Source organism: Cryptomeria japonica, chromosome 4, assembly GCF_030272615.1.
Source record: "Cryptomeria japonica chromosome 4, Sugi_1.0, whole genome shotgun sequence".
Lineage (NCBI taxonomy): Eukaryota > Viridiplantae > Streptophyta > Pinopsida > Cupressales > Cupressaceae > Cryptomeria > Cryptomeria japonica.
This window is the reverse complement of record NC_081408.1, coordinates 424,966,135-424,988,825: the sequence shown is the minus strand read 5'-3', so window position 1 is coordinate 424,988,825 and position 22,691 is coordinate 424,966,135.

Genomic DNA, 22,691 nt, shown 5'->3' with positions numbered 1-22,691 from the left:
GTTTAGTAAAGATATCTGCAATCTACTCTTTAGTATTCACATAAACCAATTTCACTTATTTTGCTTCAACATTCTCTTTCAAAAAATTGAATTTGATAGAAACATGTTTAGTTTTAGAGTGAAATACTGGATTCTTTGATATATCAATTGTTGTCATATTATCACAGTAAATGATTATAGGTTCTTTGCATTTTACCTTTATGTCCTTCAACATTTGTTTAATCCATAATACCTGTGTACAATTAGTTGTTGCTGCAACATATTTTGATTCTGCTATTGATAGTGATGTACAACTTTGTTTCTTGCTCAACCATGAAATTACTCTGCTGCCAAGAAAAAATGCTCCATCGGTGGTGCTTTTTATATCATCTACATCTTCTGCCTTTATTTGCATCTATGTATGCACATAAATCAAAATTTTCATCTTTAGGATACCATAAACCAAGATTTTTTTGTGCCTTGCAGGTACCAAAAAATCCTTTTCACTATTGATTCATGATTTTCCTTAGGATTACTTTGAAATCTTGAAACAATACATACTGGATTCATAATATCAGGTCGTGTTTGTGTCAAATATAGTAAACCTCCAATCATAGATTTATATCTTGTTGGATTAACAGGTGTTGACTCATCCTTTAATGATAGTTTGTCAGTTGTAGTCATAGGTGTGCTTACCGGTTTAGAGTTTTCCATGCCAAATTTCTTTAGTAATTCCTTCAAGTACTTTTATTGATTTATGAATATACCTTTATCAGTCTGTGAAATCTGCAATCCTAAAAAGAATTTTATCTCTTCAATCATAGACATTTCAAATTCTTCCTGCATCTTATTAGAAAAGTCTTTACACAATCCTTCTTCTCCTCCAAAAATAATATCATCAACAAAAACTTCAATAACCATGATGTCATCATTAGTCACTTTGTAATATAAGTTGTTGTCAACATTACCTTTAGTGTAACCAAGCTTCAAAAGATATTTATCCAATCTAGCATACCAAGCTCTAGGAGCTTGCTTCAATCCATATAAAGTTTTTCTTAACCTGCAAACCATATCTTTGTCATCTATAAAAGAAAATCCATCAGGTTGTTCAATGTAAACTTCCTCTTCAAGATCACCATTTAGAAATGCACATTTAACATCCATTTGATATACTTTATAGTTCTTGTGTGTTGCAAAAGCTAAGAATAATCTGACCACCTCAATTCTAGCTACCGGTGCAAAGGTTTCATTGTAATCAATTCCTTCTTTCTGTGAATATCCCTTACACACTAATCTTGCTTTGTTTCTGATTACCTTACCATCTTCATTAAGTTTATTTCTGAATACCCATTTAGTTCCAATTACATTTTTGTTTTTAGGCCAGGGAACCAATATCCATGTGTTATTCTTTTCAATTTGTTCTAATTCATCTTCCATAGCCTTAATCCAATGTTTATCTTCACATGCCTCATTAATAGTTGTTGGTTCAATTTGAAAAATTAGACATACCTCTTCATTTGCCAGTCTTCCTCTAGTCATAACACCTTGATACGTATTCCCAATTATTTGACTTTCAGAGTGATTCAATCTTACATACTTGGGTGTATTCACTTGTTGTTGTTCTTCAGTCACTATGGAATTCTCAGATGATGCCGGTGTGATTGGATCAATATTCTCTACCGGTGTACTCATTGTAGGTTCATTTGTGATTATCTCAACTACCAGTTCAGAGTCCATGGACCTTCTAAACTGTTCATCAATCTTCACATTTGCAATTTCAATGATTTTTGCAATCTCTTATTAAAAAATCTATATGCCTTGCTCTTAGATGAATAACCAAGAAATATTCCTTCATTACTTCTAGGATCAAATTTTTCAATATAATCATCTCTCCTAATATAACATTTTCTTCCAAATATTCTGAAATATTTAAGAGCAGGAGTATTACCAAACCATAGTTCATGAGGGGTCTTACTAGTTACCTTTGATGTGAACTTTGTTGAATGTATAAACAACTGTATTCACCGATTCTCTCCAATACACATGAGGTAGGTTTTCTTCTGATATCATGCTTCTAGCTGCATCCAAAATAGTTATGTTCTTCCTTTCCACAACTCCATTTTGTTAGGGTGTCCGAGGTGATGATAATTGTCTTCTGATTCTATTCACTTCATAGAATGTATTAAATTCCTTAGATGTGAATTCACCTCCTTGATCCGATCTCAAACATTTGATTTTCTTACCGGTTTCATACTCTACCATCACTTTGAATAGTTTGAATTTCCCAAAAGCTTATGATTTCTCCCTGAGAAAAGTAACCCAGCACATTCTAGAATAATCATCAATGATTAGCATAAAATATCTATATCCTTGTAAACTTCTAGTTCTTGCCGGACCACATAAATTAGTATGAATTAGGTCAAGAACATTATTGGATTTTTCTAGAATACTCTTAAAATTTTCTCTAACTTGCTTTCCAAATTTACATTCCTTACATAGCGGCTTGTGAGGTTTAACAATCTTAGGTAAATCCCTTACTGCCTTAGTTGTACTGATTTTCACAATGCAATCAAAATTTACATGGCAAAGTCTCTTATGCCATAACCAACTTTCATCAATATTTGCAATCAAGCATGTCTTCTCATTGTTATTCAAATGAAAGATATTACCTCTAGTTTGATTACCGGTTGCAATTTCCAAACCAGTTATATTCATGATTTTGCATTTACCATTCTTGAATTGTAACTAAAATACTTTTTCAACTAATTGACCAACACTCAAAAGATTATGCTTCAAACCTTCAACATAATAAACATTATCAGTGTTGTGCTTACCATCAAAAGATATAGTGCCTTTTCCTCTGATCAAACAAGCTTTGTCATCCCCAAATCTTACTAGAACTCCATTGTATTCCTGAAAGGTTAAGAATTTACTCTTATCACCAGTCATATGATGTGAACATCTGGAATCAATGATCCATTGATCCTTTTCTTCAATTTTAGCTACCAGGGCCTGCTCTACCAGTTGAATAGTAGGTGTCGGTTGATCTTCTATTATTGCAACAAAATCCCATCCATTGTTTGTTGGTTCCTCATCAAAATCATTAGTAACTCCTTCATCAGCATAGTAACATGATTTGTCTCTATTCTTCTTAAATCTATATCTCTGATATTCAAGATTAGGCTTATATGTTCTTTTAGCTTCTTCTTTCAATCTTACATGTTTGTCAGGATACCTAGATGTCATATGACCAATTTTATTGCAGTTAAAATATTTAAATGGTGATTTACCTTCATACTTACTTCCAAATTGACCTTTAGGCATTTTCCTTGCAAATAGTGCTTCAAGCTCTTCAAGTTCTTCATTCTCTCTTCTAATTTATTCAAGTTCTCTAGCATAGAGTGCTTTCCAATCAGATTTTTCAGATGATGATGATGATGTTGTAGATGATGAAGCTTTGAAAGCCAAATCTGTCTTAATTGTAGCAATAGGACCAAATTCCTCAAGTTCAAAAGCTAAAAGTTTTCCAACCAAAGTATCTCTGGATACTAATGCATTAGGCATTGTTCTCAATTCATTAATAGCAGTTACTTTCATTTTCTATGCCAGTGGCAATGCTCTTAAAACTTTAGAAACAATTTCATCTTCACTTACGGATCCTCCACAACATTGTATACCCAAAATAATTTTATTAACTATTTTCATAAAAGAAGAAATCCTTTCATCTTCTTCCATTTTCAGATTTTCATACCTAACCCGAAAGAATTCCAGTTTTGCAATTTTGACAATGGTATCACCTTCATTCAATGTCTCCAATTTATCCCAAATAGCTTTAGCAGTAGATCGGTTTGATAATCACATGATTTGTTGATCTGACAATGCGCTCAAGAGTGTTTCTCTTGCTGTGCAATCATTCTCCTGATCTTTAGCCAAGGTTGGTGGATTAGGTTGACTCTGTGTAGGACCAACCTAGCCATTATTTGTAACATCCCATATGTCTTTTCCAATGCAATTCAGATGTGTTTCCATTCTGATCTTCCATATATCATAGTTAGTTCCATCAAGTTTTGGGTTGTCCTTCCTGAAATAGTTAGTTGCCATAGAATCTCCTCAAGCTATTAAACTTCTGAAAAAAATGGACTTAGCTCTGATACCAATTGTTAGGACCCGGAGGCAATTGAGAGGGGGGGTGAATCAGTTGACTATTAATTTCAACCCAAATATAACTTAATCAAACTTAGTGCATAATACCGGTAAACCAAACTTAATGTCGGTAGACAGTTTAACAGTTAATGATAGTACCGGTAAAGTTTAATGCATGAAACAGAAAGACAAATAACATCCACAACACATAACACAGTTATTTGTACGTGGAAACCCTATAAGGGGAAAAACCACGGTGGGAAACCTTACCCACAATCAGATGATACTACTGCAGATAGTATGTGTGTACAAATGGGGTCTGCACATGCAGAAAGACCAACTGCCTAGAGCTCACTGCTCAACCACAAAATGGGAGTCACACTGACTACAATTGGATGGTTAAATCCAATGATAATGTACTGCTCAAAATAGCATCTTCATATGCTGGATTCAGTACTAGTTAAGCTATGATTGTCTTCTTCATACCTTCCTTGAATCTTCAAATGATGTCTACATGTATAGTTCTACTTATATTCGCATATACCTTATTACAATCCTTTTCACACCTTCTCTATTGTTGTCCTATCTCATAAATGAGATCTTACATATATACCAAAACCTGAGACCAAATGTGTAGGTTGACTCACTAAGAATATTACAATTAAATCAATTACAAATGAATCAATATGTGATGCATGATGTCGGCTTAATGCATTTACAATAATAACCAATCAATAAAACATCTCCATAACGTGTCATACTGATCTGAAATAGATAATGCTTGTCGGTCCATACCCTAGACCTATTTGCCGATAACAACAAATATGCACTCTATTTAGACCAATAAGAAAATCACCAAAATCGAGTGTCCAAACAATGTCTTCGACATAACCAAGTAATCTCTAGATGATAACAGATCATCCTTAGTGTCGGTGAACAAGATACAAGTGATTGTGTATAAGTTACTGAACATGCCGATGAACATAACCAAAGATCTCCAAAAGGATAAGTATTGATAAGTGTTTACATCAATGAAAAAACCAATGCAAAACATCCATAATACCAACAGGCTCTAATACCAATTTGATGCAGAGCATCATGAAAAACGAACCAAGAACCCCAAATCAACCATGGAGTCCCAATCCTAGGGTTCTCACTGACCCAAAATAATCATCAATCTGCACTCTTGATATGTTTGAGGTATCTAACAAGATTAATATCAACCAACCAATCCAATATCAAATCTTTCATATCATTTATAACCTTTTAAACATTATTCAAGACCCAAACAATGAATTATGGTGTCTGAGTTAATGACATAATGATAGACCCACACTTTGTTATTAATAACTTTCACACCCGACAATATTTTTCTGATCGCTTCAGTGAGGCTTTATAACACTAAGTTTCTAAAACCATATCCAAAATTGAGAAGAATCCAATGGTGGAGTTAATAGTTATGGTCTCTGCACCGTGACCGTTTTGACTGTTACAAAAAAAATAAGAAATGTGCATTCCCAGTCTGCCTAGGGCATCAAATATCTCATAAAATACTTAACCAATCATATTGAAACTGAATTAATTTAAAATATAATTCAACCCTCTATAAAACACCAAAGTTGCATCAATTTTCAATGGTGCAATCAAAAGAGTTTAGTGAAACCTTCCACAAACCCCAATTTGGAGGGTTTTTTGACAATTTTCACCAAAACTTGCATAACTTGCTTCAAAGTGATTGAAATTAAATGAAACCAAAGGGGAAAAAAAGTTAACTCATGCCATTATCATATCCAATATATTTAAAATGGAGACAAATTATTTTTCATAAAGAAAAACATGAATGATTAGACTGCAATACCAAGAAAACAATGTGGAGTGTGTAAAAGTTTCAAATGTTATTCGTTTCCTTCCTTCAATCGTACAAACCCCCATTGGATTCGACCAAATGATGGATTTTATAACCTCCACACATCCATATGGAAGCTACAACTTATCAAGACCAATTACATCCTTGGTTTGCAACATTTAGAACATGATTTGTTTCTTGACAACACTTTACATCATTGACAACTTTCACATTTTAGAAAAAATGACCTCTAAACTTCAATTAGACACTTTGAACACCTTGTAATGGACTCAAAACAACCTTTTACATAATTGTTACCCTTTCATGACTCTTTTACATAATATTGACCTCCTTGACCACATTAGGACCCAAATACTCAACTTGAGCAACTTGTTACAAATGAGTGACATTGCCTTACAAAATGACTCATCAAGCCTTGAATTACATCCAAATGACCTTAAAGACAATCATAGACTCAAAAACTTATCAAATTAATCATGACATAACTAGTGACAAGGTGCTCCTGCACCATACTGCTGACCTTAAAATCTTTCCAAGTCTCTTGGAAACAACGTGCAAGAAAATTGTGTCTTGGACTGAAACTTTGTCTTTGCCTTCAGCTTTATCTTTCCCTCTTCGTTTCATCATTATCTCATTATCCTCATGTTACTTCTACCAAATTCAAAAAGGTAATCATCCTCTCAACTACTCCCATCCATGGAGTATCCAATGGCTGCAACTCAAGGTGTTCCTCGGGCATCCACCTCTCCTACTGCACACACACAAACTCACACTTCCTTTGCCTCACCTAGGAGTATCTTTTTCCTCTCTCCCTAGTCTTTTGGCCACTACAACCAGGTTCTCTCCTCAACCTATTCCTCTATAGTTAGGTGGATCCAACACCTTTAACCAAACACAACATAAACAACTTTTCTAGCCCAGATCTTTTGTTGGGCTCTGATACCAATTTGATGTAGAGCATCATGAAAAACCAACCAAGAACCCCAAATAAACCATGGAGTCGCAATCCTAGGTTGCTCGATGACCCAAAATAATCATCAATCTACACCCTTGCTATTTCTGAGGCATCTAACAAAATTACTATCAACCAACCAATCCAATATCAAAACTTTCATATCATTTATAACCCTTTAAACATTATTCAAGACCCAAACAATGCAGTATGTTGTCCCAGTTAATGACAGTCTAATAGACCCGTACTCTATTATTAATACCTTTCAAACCCAACAATATTTTGAAGTTATCTTTAGTGAGGCTGTAGAAAACTAGGTTTCCAAACCCATATCAAAAATTGAGAACAATCCAACGGTGGAGTTAAGAGTTATGGTCTATTCACTGAGACCTTTTTGACTGTTACAAAAAAAACAAGAAATCCGCATTCCCAGTCTGCCTAGGGCATCAAATATCTCATAAAATACTTAACCAGCCACATTGAAACTAATTTAATTTGATATATAATTCAACCCTATAGAAAACAACAAAGTTACAATAATTTCCAATTGTGCAATCAAAAGAGTTTAGTGAAACCTTCCACAAACCCCAATTTGGAGGGTTTTTTGACAGTTTTCACCAAAACTTGCACAACTTGCTTCAAAGTGATTGAAATTAAATGAAACCAAAGGGATTTTTTTTAAACTAATTCCATTATCATATCCAATATATTTCCAATGGAGACAAATGATTTTTCATCAAGAAAAATATGAAGATCAGATTGCAATACCCAAAAAACAATGTGGAGTGTAAAAACTTCAAATATTATTCATTTCCTTCCTCCAATCATACACACCCCCATTGGATTCGACCAAATGATGTATTTTATAACCTCCACACATCCATATGGCAGTTACAACTGCCCAAGACCAATTAATTCTTTGGTTTGCAACTTTTAGAACATGGTTTGTTGTTTGACAACACTTTACATCATTGACAACTTTCACATTTTAGAAAAAATGACCTCTAAACTTCACTTAGACACTTTGAACACCTTGTAATGGACTCAAAACAACATTTTACATCACTGTTACCCTTTCATGACTCTTTTACACAAGATTGACCTCCTTGACCATATTAGGACCCAAATACTCAACTTGAGCAACTTGTTACAAAGTGACTCTTCATGCCTTGAATTACATCCAAATGACCTTAAAGACAATCATAGACTCAAAACCTTATGAAATTAATCATGACATAACTAGTGACAAGGTGCTCCTATACTAGCTTGGGTTGGTTTTACAATTGTTAGTCTTACCAATCTAATTTGTAACCCTTCACCTTACCATGCCTCATCGGGCAACCTCTGCCTGATCTCTCCTACTTTCTAGATCCTCTATTATCAGCAACGATCAAACACCATCAGCGGGATCACTGATGTCATGGTCACAAAAGAGTTTTTTGGCCGATGGTCATTCGCTTGCCGATGCATATTGTCCAGGCATGTAGTTATTTATGATTATCTCCCTATTGGTATAACTCTCGAAATTGGGCCACCGTTTCGTTTCTCATCCCACTTGGAACAAGTCTTGCCGATGACTCAAATCTTCATTGTCACCATGTTTGGGGAGGCAAATTACTTTGAAATAGATACCTTTCATGTTTTTGTTTTCAGGATGACTTAGCTATTCGGTTTTTCCTTAATTATTTCATTCTAACATCATTAGTTTGTCTGATGCTTTATAACTCCCCTTATCATTCTTATTGGGTTGATTCATGCCGACATGTTCACCCACATCATTCATCGGTTCAACTTTGGTGGTCGGTATGACCTTTGTGTGTTTGCTCCGACCTTACTAATCTTTTCAATGTTACATCCATCAGGATGATCTTCCCAAAAATCTCTCATGGCCATGCATCGACATGACATAAAGTACCAGTGTGACTACTTTGTGCTTACTCTGAAGGAAGTCTTCTCGTCGATAATTCATCTTGTCCCTTTGTTGATATGCTTTGTGCCGATAGATGTGTTGATTTTCTTTCCACGGTTCAACCTCTTATCGGTATGACTTAAACATGTTCTTCTGAAGAGTTCCAGTGTTGTGAGCTTGAGAGACCATAGTGCGATCGGTATGACTATAACAACATCTTGTCAATTTACTTATATTGAGGTTTTTTGGCTAAAAAGAAAGTTGAGCCTGTTCGTTATGCAAAGTGTTTGTATTTTAACAATTGTAGATGATTTCACACAATACCACTAAGGTTTATGAAGACCAAGGTGTGTGGTAATGGAGACTCTAGGCCTGTGTGATGGTCCTATCGTGGTTATATGTTGGGCTCTACCCTTGTGGGAGCCCATTTACCCTACCTATGACACATTTGTTATCTATGTTTTTTTTTAATTGAAATTGTAACAATAATAAAATCATTCAATAGGTAAATAAGCCATTCTTCTCAAACCAATACCCCTAATTCAAGAATGATTATCAGTGATATAAGGATGTTTTTCAAGTTGACAGAGTGTAAGGATTTGATTGATGGAAAGGGTCATGAAAAATGACTATATGAAACACCTATAGAGAGTATTAATTCATTGGAATTAATTGTTCCAACAATGATTTTTTTTGGGGATGTATACCCCTAGTGGGTATAACAAGAATCTAGAATTGGTCTCTGGAAAGAAGACTAAGACTAAGGTGAGGGATGAAATGGTAATAATGAAACCTATCCTACTGTACATGGAACATATCTTCTTTAAGAAAATAAGTACTTCAAGAATTGTCCATGCACAATAAATTCTTGAGTTACTCTTGAAGTGTTATGTAAATAGTATGAGTCTTCTCCTCCTTTGTCTACAATCACAAATGGTCCAATCTGGAGTGCCTCAAACTTACCATGCTTTCCCTTATATTGATTTATTGCTTTCCATACAAGTACCCAATCTCCTTTCTTAAATTTTTTGTCATTAGATTTTTTATCATGTAGGGCTTTAACCTACTGCTACATTTTAAAATTATGTTTCCAGGCCTCTCGCCTAACTTCATCAAGTTCAACCAATTGTACAAGTCTCTCTTCCATGGGATCCAAAAGCTCTACTTCTTGATCAACTATAAACTTGTGGATTGGTAATAGATTTCTAATGGCAACTTTGCTTGTTTTCCATATACCAGTTCAAATGGAGACTTACCAGTGTATTTCTAAGTAGTAATCCAATCTACCCATACTGCTAGTTTAGCTTAGAGTCCCAAGCCCTTTTGTTATTACCAAGCATTCTTCTTATAATTTTTAAAATATTTTTGTTACTGGATTCTACATGTCCATTCCCCTGTGGATGATAGGGTGTCGCATAAGAGACAGTGATGCCATATTCTTCACAAAAAGTAAAAGTCCTCTAATTTGAAGCACATGTCATTATCTGTTATGAGCTTAGAGGGTACTCCAAACTGAGACAGGATATTTTCCATCAAAAATTTGATCACTATTTTGCTAGTTACTTTCTTAGTGGGAATAGCTTCTACCCACTTAGTGAAGTAATATGTGGCAACTAGTATCCATCTATGACCCCCCCTTGACCTATCATGAATCTCTCCTATAAAATCCAAGCCCCATTGCTGAAAAGGTTCATCATCTTGTATTGGCCTCATGGGCAACGCTCCCTGATATCTTAGTTTCCCTGAAATTTTTTGGCAAGCTTCACACCTCCTGACATGGTTGTATGCCTCATTAAAGACACAAGGCCAATAATAACCTGCCTTAAGTATCCTATGGGCCGTGGTTTTAGCTGAAAAGTGACCACCACATACTCCATTGTGAATTTCTCTTAGCACCTTTTATGCCTGACCTTCATCCAGACAAAATAAGAAAACTCCATCCTATCTAATTTTTCCAATACAAGTCTCCTTCAACAAGAACATATTTGGAAGCCTGCAATTTTAATGTTCTTTTTTTATTATCCTTCATGCCTTCTAGACATTTCATGTGTTTCAAGAAGTATATGATGTCCTTATACCAAGGGATTATTTCAATACTCAGAACGACATCCTCTCATGTCACATCATTAACATGTGCAACATCTAAATTAGTTTTAGCCATTAGTTTTGCCAGTCCATGTCCTCTGACAAGCTTAGTTATCTAAATGTTGATATTGAAAACCTATATCTTGTTAATCCACCTACACCTTCTCCCTGTCACCTTGACTTGTCTGAAGATGTCTTTTATAGTGGCATTGGGTACATATGCTACAATGTCTACCCCAACCAGGTATGGCCTACAAGATTTGACCGTCTTCACAAGTGCATAAGCTTGCTTCTCATTTATGTCATATTTAAGTTCTGCATCATGCAAAGATTTACTGAAAAAGGCAATTGGTTGTTCATTCCCCTCATCATTCTTCTTCAATATGACAACAACAATTGTATGGAAAGATGCAAATGAGAACAGTTGAAATGGTTTAGAGAAATCTAGTGATTTTAGCATAGGGGCCTCTTTTATTTCTCTTTTAATGCCAATAAAGGCATCAAGGGCTTCCACTATCCAATCTAATTTGGCTCCTTTCTTTAACATTTTGGATATTGGCTTAACTAATTCTACAAAATTTGAGATAAATCTTCTCATAAAATTAATCTGTCCAAAAAAAGATTGTATCACATTTCCGGTCTTAGGGATTGGGATCTTATCTATGGCGTCAACTCTTTTGGGATCAATCCTGACTCCATCCTTAGACACTATGTGGCCTAATAGCTTTCCCAATGTAACTTCAAACTAACATTTTTTAGGATTCAAAGATATTCCAATGCCTTGATGAATATCTTTTCCAAGTGTAGACAGTGTTCTTCCTCCCTTTTTGAATAGGTTGTTAATTTATCTTGATAAACCACCATAATGGTATTAATCGGATCTGCAAATTCCACATACATGACTCTCTGAAAAGTTGCCCCTACATTGGTTAATCCAAAGGGAATCCTGACATAGACATAGGTGCCCCATGGAGTTGTGAAAGTGGTTTTATACTGTTCTAATTCTTTGACTTTGAGTTGGTTATAACCACAAAATCCATCCATCATAGACAATAATTCACAACCTATAACCCTTTGCAACAATGCTTCTATATTTGGTAGTGGGTAATTTTCTTTCAAGGATGAGATATTTAGATTTATGAAATTAACACAGAGCCTAATGTCTCCATTTTTCTTTTTAACCGATACCAAGTTTAAAACCCAAGAGAAATGCCTAATAGATTTTATTATTTCTCCATCTCTTAGTTTCATCAGCTCTTCCTGCATTTTAGGTGCAAGAGTCAGGTTTATGGGCCTATGCTTCTGTTTAAATGGTTTTACATAAGGTTTTAGTGGGATCTCATGTTGAAAAAGGTCTTCCCTATATGCTTTCAAATCATCATATGACCAAGCGAATACATGTCTATACTTCCTTAGTAGTGCTATTAACATTTCTCTGACCTTGGGTGTTATCTTTTTCCCAATGTACACCTTCTTTGCGGAATGTTCTGTCCCTAAGTTTATCTCTTCCAATTGATCATCCTGCATCATGGCTGTCTTAACTGGGGCAACATTTCCATCAAAAACCCTCTCTAAAGAAACCAACCCATTGGGTATTTTATTTGTTTTTAGTTGTACTACCTCTTTCCCAAAAAACATATCCTTTCCATCTATGTTTTCAACAAATGCATTGAAATCTATTTCTTATGCTTCGTATCTATCAATGCACTACAGGAATTTTACCAAATCATCATCATCTTCAAACACCTTCCAGTTGTAGATGTTGTCTAGGATAGAAGGTTTATTCTTGATTTTAATCTCAGATATATTTGCCATGGTAATATCATCCCTTTTTAATGCTACATTTTCAAGAAATTCTAATGTCATATTCTTAGCTCTTTCAACCCAATTAATAGAAAAAGCAACAAACATTTCAATGCAGTCCCAGACTACATTTCTATATTGTTTCAATGTATGATTATTTTATGCATATTTTGATTTTATATGAAATATAACCAGTTCTGAATCCCCAAAAACACTTAAGACTTTTACCTTATGTTTGATAGCAAGGTTTAGTCCAATCAGAAGGGCCTCATATTCTACAACATTGTTAGTGCATCCAAAGGATAAGACAAATGAATATCTGAATGTTTTTCCCTCGAGTGATACAAAGACTACTCCTATCCCATTTCCTTCTTAACTACATGCTCCATCAAAGAACATTTGTCACATATTATTAGGACTTTTCTGAATATGAATCTCCATAGAGTCACTATTTTGCAATTCAGGTTTTGTTATTTGTACAATAAAGGCACCTACTTCTATATCACAAAAAATTACTATGGAATCATCATTAGGATATTCAATAATATATGGTGACCTTGGTTCTCTTTCAATCTAAACTCTATTTCTATTAACCGGTACTGTGGCATATGATAGATCTAATTGAATACTTCCACCTACCAAACTAGTCCATTGCCTTGAAAGTAATATTCCATAACTAGGGGATACATCGATAACTATGATGTCTATCCTCTATGTGGCTTCTAGACATGATGCTATTTTTACCTCTACGTCTTTGATAACTCCTACAATAGGGATTGATCTACTATCCACAGCATAACAAGTGCCATATTGGTCATCTACCTACAATCCAAATTCCTTCATAACTCCTAAAGGCATTACATTTATAGTTGCTCCTAAATCAATCATGCAATTCCTCATCAGCCCATTGTTAATCAACAAAGTCAAATAGAATGGATTTACTTGGAATGGATTATTAGGAAGGGTAGTTCCTAAATAAATTTCAGGAGCCTATTTATACCTGCCTGATTCTGATGGTTTGTTTTTCTTTTCATGTTTAGTGCCTCCCACACCAGAAGGAACTTCAAATATTAATGTCAAGGTGTTGCTCTTATATTCATGTATCTTCATCATTTCAGGAAAGGGGACTAATATTTTCATTTATGACAATGTATTGGCGATGTCAAATGAATTGGTGGTTGATGTTGATACCTTGGTGACTTCTACTTGTGGTAGATCCTTCTTTTGAGATTCTTTATTTTTTGGTATGTTTGGAATTTTTTTAGTTATTGTCATTTTAGGTATTCCTCCATTTTTAAGCTCTTTTGTACTTCTCTCCTTAATGAACATACTTGCAGGCTTACCTTGATCATGATTAACAACCCTATTCCTTAGGTTGTAATTATTCTTGGTGTGTTCAACAGCAGCAATAGTGAGAGATTTAATTTCTTCTTCAGAAGGTCTTCTCCAAGACATTGTGTCATCCCTTCCCCAAGTCTTTCTAGGAGTATTTTCATCACAATCAGAGAATATCTTCTGCTAATAGAATTATTTATTATGTTTCTGATGGGAAAAATTATATTCACATCCTCCATCGTATGATGAGTCATATTCCCCCATAGTAGACAACATGTTAATGGTCCATCCATAATCATATTCTTCATTTTCATGGTACGGTTGTTCATCATATTACAAATTTTGAGCTACAATATATTGTATTGGGGAATGTGGTAAGTTGCAATCCATGCACCATGGGGATTCCTCCACAAAATAATTGTTTTCTTTTTTTAGTGGGTTTGGAGTTTCTTTCTTTTCATCAATGGGTTTGCCATCCTTCCAATTAGTCCTATAAGGCATGTCATGCAATCTTGGCTTGTCATTTCTCTAAAACTATGGCCTATCATTTTTGGTGACCTTCTGTGTGAGATCCTTTAAAGCATTAATTACCTTATCCATCTTATCCTCTTCCTTGATCTATCTATTTTGTGTTTTAGGGTTATAAAGTCTAGCATCATCCCTCTTTCTGATCCTACCAACAACCTTTCTATTATTCTCTATAGTGATAGCAATTTTTTGAGCATCTTGTAAGGTAGTTGGATTTTTGGATTTGATTTCATAGTTAGTCTTGCTATCAAATGTATTTATATAGTGGATGACGCTTACTTCATTTACTGGCTTCATGTGTCATGGAATTTTGTTTAGCACCTTATTGAACCTTTTATTGAATTCAACTACTGATTCATTATGTCCCATTTGTATTGTCATAATTTCATGTAAGGTAAATTTAGGGCTATTTTGATCCCCGTATTGTTCCAAAAAAAGTCTCTTGAATTCTGCTAGGCTACTGATTGAAGCATTTGGTAATGTTTTAAACCAATCTCTTGAATCCTCAGTTAGTGACTACATAAATAGTCTCATTTTGACATCTTCTGATGGAAATCCAAAATCCTCTATCACAGTGTCAAATGCATTACAATGCCCTTCCCCTATTATAGCACCACTCTCTGTGAATTTTGGGATAGAAGTTATCAAGTCATTTGAGATAGGGTGTGGGTAACCTATGACTCCTGAGAAATCAAATTGCTCATATTGATCAGTATTCATAAATCCTCATAAATAATTATGCCCTAGATTTGTTTGAAATTGACTTCCGTAGTATTGCCCTTGTTTTATGTTACCATAGGGATAGGTGAAAGGAGGTGCTTGGTTATAATATGGTTGGAAATGTGAATCTTGGGCAAACTAGTTGTATGGATTATATTATTGTTCAGGGTGGGGTTGATTATACAAATTATATTGAGGGGGTTTTTGATTGTATGGGTTTCATTGAGAAAGGTTTTATTTATGTCCTTGATGCAAAGGGTTTCCATACATTTTGAAACTCCTTCTTAGCTTTTGTAAGAGATATGTCAATTAGTCTATGAACCAATGCTGTATAATCAAAAAATTTGGGATGGTGGCTCTGAAAATATGCAATTATCACCATAATCTCAAGTGTCATAACTCCAAGAACCTCAACTCCTAACACCTATCCAATAGTATAATATGTTTACTTGAAGTAATTTTCAAATAGATGCACAATGAATGGTGGCCTATCATCATCCACCAGTGGTACTGTATTCCCATCCACTCTTGGTCTATATAGTGGCAGTCTCCAACCCTTGTAGGTTGTGTCCAACCTCGAATATTCATTTTTTAAATCCTCATAGATAATTGGATGGTGCATATATCCTCAAAACCAAAAACCTTCTCAATTACATTTTTGGACAAAGCTTTAAGGTCTGAATTATAATGTTCATCCAAGAGATTGACCAAGTCTACATCCAGGAACACATTAGGGATGGTTATCTTCCCTAAATTCATTCTCCATGGGTTACAGATGGGTTCATGGTTGGTTCTTCTGCAATAGTGAAAAAGGAACAGTTAAAATCCCCTAATATTTGTCTATATCTCCCCCACACCCTAGTATTTATCTTCAAATTTGTTCATACTGGGGTTCAATTGGACTACTCTCCCAACCCTATCTCCTAAACCAGGGAATTGATCAATCAAATCTTGACTCAATTTCCTCTTCTCTACCTTTCTTTTGACTCAACTACCTGTGGTTGTTTTTGAGATTTGTCCTCCTGTGTTTTCTATTTTTTCCTTTTAGCTCCACTAGTTTCCCCCTTTGTTCTCTTTCCTTTCATTGTCGTAGGGTTATTCATTTTGAAATGACAGTGCACAATTCAAAACAAATTTTACAAAGTTAAGAAAAGGCCTTGACTTCTTACTTGTTATTACCTAGGTGCTATTACTTGATCCCTTGTCTCCACTTATTCGTAGTGCTTTGTCAATTTTCTCTGTGTCTGTAATTGTGTCTCTTAGAGGATTTCAACTATGTATCATTAATGTCACCTTCAATGAATGCTTCTCAATAAATTTTGAATTTTGAAAAATTGGTTGATGTGAGAATTTCATTTTATCGATGTGACTTTATATGTTAACACATCGTTAAGACGTAAATGATGCGTCACCTATGGGATGTCAATTGGTCACCTCGCTCAGCTCAGTTTGACAACTATCTGTCTTACCAATCCAATTTCTAACCCTTCACCTTATCGTGCTTCATCAAGCAGACTCTGTCCTATCTCTTTTACTTTTCGGATCCTCTATTCATGATCATCATTAGGAGTCACAATGATCAAATATCATCGGCGGGATCACTGATGTCATGGTCACAAAAGAGTTTTTTGGCTGATGGTCATTCTCTTGCTGATGCATATTGTCGAGGCTTGTAGTTATTTATCATTATCTCCCTATCAGTGTGACTCTCAAAGTCAGGCCACCTTTGTTGGCATTGTGTTGTCATTGATGTCAACTGGTATAGGATGGTAACCAATATGGGAAAATGATGACCAGTGTTATCATTGACGAATACCAGAAATGGTGTCATTGATGTCAACTAGCATAAAAGGTCAGCGGTAAGGAAGAGAAGGTCATTGGAGTCACCGGTATACAAGTCAGTGTTGACTTATGTTGAAGACATGGATAGGAGATTGGTATGGTATAAGACCGGTGAGTGACATGTTCGCAATGCATTGTTGCCAACCGACAAGAGAGTAAGATGTTGAGTTGTTGATTGTGATGAAGAGGCAGAATGTTAAAAAAATCACATCAACACTAAAGGTGAAGTATGTGCAGGCCACCGGTATGTTGTGTGGATGTAAAATAGCAGGACTTCCACCAGTAAGAGGAGCTTATCTCCTATTATGCATGAAATGCATCATAGTCCTCCGAGATAAGACAAATGAGTAGAAGGAAGGTGATTGAAGGCTCACCCCAAATCAACTGGTGAAACACTAAGTTGCCTCTGGTGCATGAAATCAGAGATATGCATCGAATCTGCAAGGGTAGACATGATGAGTTGTTGGTACATAGAAGGAAGGATATGTTTGTCACTTTGACAAACTAGTTGATGGCAGAACTGGTCGACTGATGAAGAAGGAAAAGTTGATGCAGTTGCAGATAGGCAGAGAAACTAGATTGAAGATGGATAAAGGTGTTGCCACAGATTCAAACAGGTGGAGTTTGTTGAAGGTTGATGACATGATGTCATCAAGGTGGTTACCAGTAAGTATGTCAATCGGTAAAACTAACAAGGTGCAGAAGTGAAAGGCTTCTATCTATTGAAGATGAACATGAGGTAGGTTGGCAAGTGTGCTGACCGGTTTAGGTTTTCCATCGAAAGAGAAGAAAAGTACAAGGATGAAGACAAACCGGTTAGGGTATAACTGGTAGGGTTTGTGAATTGGTAGATGAACCCGATTGTGTGCTATTGGTTGGTGACCAAGTTGGACCGACATAGTGTGCCAAGGTGGATGCTAAAAAAGGGTCCACGTGGAGTTGAAGTGGCATGCATGCATAGGTTAGTGTGGTATGTCGGTGAGGTCATTGGTGACTAGTCCAACATTCAACGGTGACTGTGAAGCTCAATAAATGAAGACAGAGGATTGCGGCTCGAGATCAAGGAAATAGTTGAGATCCAGTATAGACTGATCTTGTAGATTGAAGTGGGTAAAGGAAACCGCATCATGCATGTGATTAATCAAACAAAAGGTCAAAAATCATGCTACAGACAGCTAAAGATAGAAGACGTGCGTTGAAAGGTAAACAAAATGGTGATGTTCATTGACAGAGTGTTTATCATCAATAAAGGACATGATATATGATTGGATATGATATATCATGATGATCAGAGATTGGATTGGATGCAAACTTAGTGCATGGTGCAAAGCCTAGCATGCAAATATTCAAACCAACGTTTAGGTGGGAAAATATGGCTATAAGATTACGAGCCAAATATGTAGTTGGTTCTGCTGCAATGAGAGAGAGAAGTGAGTGAAGAGAGTTTATCAGTCAAGTGCTCAATGACAATCAAAGAAGAGACTGAGTGTGAGAGAGAGAGAACTAGTTAGAAGAGTTCAACCAACAAGAGGGAGTTAACCGGTAGCTTGCATTAAGTCTGATAGAGGAGTGCATCAGTGGTGATTGAGATGGCCTAGAAGATTGCAGAGAAGATTGCGATGAAGAGAACCGGTAAGCTGAGAATCAGTAGTAATTAGATAGTGGATATCTGACAAAGTGAAGAAGACTATTGGTGACTAGCAACAGTGTGTCAGAGAAGAAGGAGAACCAGCATAGAAAACCGACAGAGAAGAAGAGGTTGAAATGGTAAGGTTGCAGCAGAGAGTGAGTTGCAGCAGGAGATAAAATTGTAGCAGTGAGAGGGTGAGTAGATAATCGACAGAGAATTGGAAAGAGGAGAATCGATGGAGTGATTTGCATAAGAGTTACAAAGTTATTTTGTAACAAGGAAAGTACTTTTGTATTTATCATATGATCTTGTAATCATTGATTTGGAGCTTGGTGCAGGGGTTGGTGCTCCTTGGGTTAGTGCCCTAAAGTAGGAAGTGGTACTCCTTGGGTTTGTGCCCAAAATGTTTTAACCGAATGTTTCATTGTGAGGTTGGATTGGAGCAGTAGTCTCCAACAACATTTCTCACTGAGATATTTCCCATCTTGGGTTTTCCTCATACATCTAGCATTATGTGATGTCCCTTTTATGTATGGTTGCATTTGTGTTAGTGTCCCATCTAACCAGTGAGTATGCTTTATGTTAGATTAGTTAATCGATATACACACATAGGATAGAAAAGGGAAAAGGTTTGGAAACCACTGATACACCTCCCCCTCTCAGTGACATCTACTGTTCAACAACCTTTTTCATTTCTCATCCCACTTGGAAGAAGTCTGGCCAATGACTCAAATCTTTGTTGTCACCATGTTCAAGGAGACAAATTACTTTCAAACCAATACCTTTCATGTTTTTGTTATTGGGATGACTTGCCTATTCGTTTTGTCCTTAATTATTTCATTCTAACATCATTAGTGTGTCTGATGCTTTATAACTCCCCTCATCATTCTTATCAGACTTAGTCATGCCGATATGTTCACCCATATCATTCATCGGTTCAAATTTGGTGGTCAGCATGACCTTTATGTGTTCGCTCCAACGTTACCAATCTTCTTGAAAAATCTCTCATGGTCGTGCATCTATATGACATGAAGTGTCGGTGTGACTACTTTGTGCTTACTCTGAAGGAAGTATTCTCACCGATAATTCATCTTGTCCCTTTGTTGGTATGCTTTGCACCAATAGAAGTGCTAATTTTATTTCCATGGTTTGACCTAAACATGACCAGTATCCTTTCGAAGAGTTCCAGTGTTGTGAGCTTGAGAGATCATAGTGTGATCGGTATGACTGCAACAAGGTCTTGTCGGTTTACTTATTTTGAGGGTTTTTGGCTAAAAAGAAAGTTGAGCCTATTCATTATGCAAACTATTTATATTTTAACAACTGTAGATGATTTCATACAATACCACTAAGGTTTGTGAATACCAAGGTGTGTGGTAATGGAGACTCTAGGCCTGTGTGATGGTCCTGTCATGGTTATATGTTGGGATCTACCCTTGTGGGAGCCCATTTACCCCACATATAACATATTTGTTATCTATATTTTTTCATTAATGCACTTATAACAATAATAACCTCATTCTATAGGTAAATAAACCATTCTTCTCAAACCAGTACCCCTAATTCAAGAATGATTATTAGTTATATAGGGATTCTTTTCAAGTTGATAGAGTGTAAGGATTTGATTGATGGCAAGGGTCATGAAAAATGACTATATGAAACACCTATGGAGACTATTAATTCACTAGAATTAATAGTTCTAATAGGATTGATGCAACTCAATGCATCTAGTTCACACTAGGAGGGTCAATTACCCCTAACTTCTCTCTCAGATATACAAATGTTTCTGCAGGTAAAGGCTTTGTGAAGATATCTGCAATCTATTCCTTTGTAGATACCTACTCCAATCTGACTTCCTTCTCATTCACCTTCTCCCTAAAGAAATGTAACTTGATTGATATATGTTTTGTCTTAGAATGCAACACCATATTCTTAGAAATATTTATAGCACTTGAATTGTCACAATATATAGCAGTAGGTGTTGGAACACAATGGACCACTGAGAGGGGGGTGAATTAGTGGTGATCAATAAAAAGTTTTACCATCTAAATTATCTAAGAACTAACAACTTAAATCACAAGACTATGAATAGAGATATTAAATAGATCCACACACACACAAGAGGCATATCACATAGCACCAGATATACGAGGAAAACATGTGGTGGGGAAAAACCTCAATGAGAAATGTTGCTGGAGTATCTGCTCCAATCCAACCTCCCAAGAAATCACTTGTTATAACATTTAGGGCACCAACCCAAGGACCACCAACCCCTATCTTTAGGGCATCAACCCAAGTAGCACCAACCCTTGTTATTTATGGGCTACAACCCAAAGGAGCACCAACCCCTACTTTTGAGCACCCACTCAGAAATTAGAATGAAAGTATATTCAAATACATATAAAGAACCTTGTTATAGATGATATTCTATAACACCTTACTGATTTCCTCTTGACTTTATTCTCTCTGATCTCTGCTCTTTGTTCTACTCTCCTCTCAGCTCTTTGTCCTGCCCTACTCTATACACTTATAGTTTTTGTCTCCAAACAACACCCTATTTTTTGCCTTCCTTTGTCTTATGTAGATAACACTTTATTTTCTCCTCCCTCAATCTTTGTTTGTAGCTCTCTATCTCTTTATAGTCCTTCTGCAACTACAAACCTACTAGCTTAGGTGCTACACCACCTTCTCTATTCACCTCTCTCTATCTTCAGCAACAATCAATTCAACCACAATATCTATCGGTTTACCGAGTCTTTATGTAATCTCCAACCACCTCCATAAGGTAGGTCAGATCGTGACTCATCATAGATCACACAAACACATTCTGTCTCATTGTTATCCACATGATCTATCCAATTTCTTAAGCAGCTTGCAGATCATTCACATAGACAGTTTATATTTGGCCAGTAAACAGTTCAAGTTTCTAAACGCGCCAACTTGTGTTCATGAACCACTTTGAATCTAAGTCATTGATCTACAAGATTTAACCAGATTGACTTGATCATAATCACCATCATGGCAGTTCCACACGCCACATCATCCCTATGTTTGTCAGCATGCAATGTGTCCTCAAATTATTCTCAATCTGCATCCAAGTCACTTGGTCAAACTAATTCAACCATCCATGTGGACTGTCGAGCTGCCTAGATTTCCATGTTGTCGCTAACCTTCATCACTAACCTTCATGTTATGCTGCAAGTATCTCACCTATCAAGCTTACAATAAGCCATTATACCAATCCACTATTATCCTTTAAGATCTATCAAAATAGCTTTAACTATTGGATTGACTTCTTGCCTCTATTTTGTCTTCACTACCTATCCCGATGAAATGGTCAATAAGTTACTCAACCGAGTATAATGTCATGCATAGCAACAAAAGATAGTTTGGAAAAGCAAACTATTCTCTCTATAATTCCACATTCGGCACCCATCCTGAAAGGTAAACTTTCCAAACACACAAGCATATCTAGCTTTTCTAATATTTATATGAAATCGGAATAAATATATAGAAGACAATCTTTCACTTCTATCTTTTCAAGTAAATCAAGGACAAGAATTAAAAAAAAGAAGGTGTAACACATGTATGTTTCTTTACATATAATCGAAATAGAAAATGAGTACACATTCTTTTCTCGATTAACATATTTAGCTCAATACTAACATGTGTTTTCTATGATTTATGAATTCAACTAACTAAATTTAGTAATTTTCTATAACGAGTATTAAATAAAATGATAATTCATAATGCACATACCTATATGGCTTTTTCAGGTGAAATTTCAAATAATCATTTTGACTTCTAATGCAAGGAACTAATTCAGAAGTATAACTCTTTTCTTCACTAATGATCTAAAAATAAACAAATATCAAGATAATTATGTTCTTATACTCTA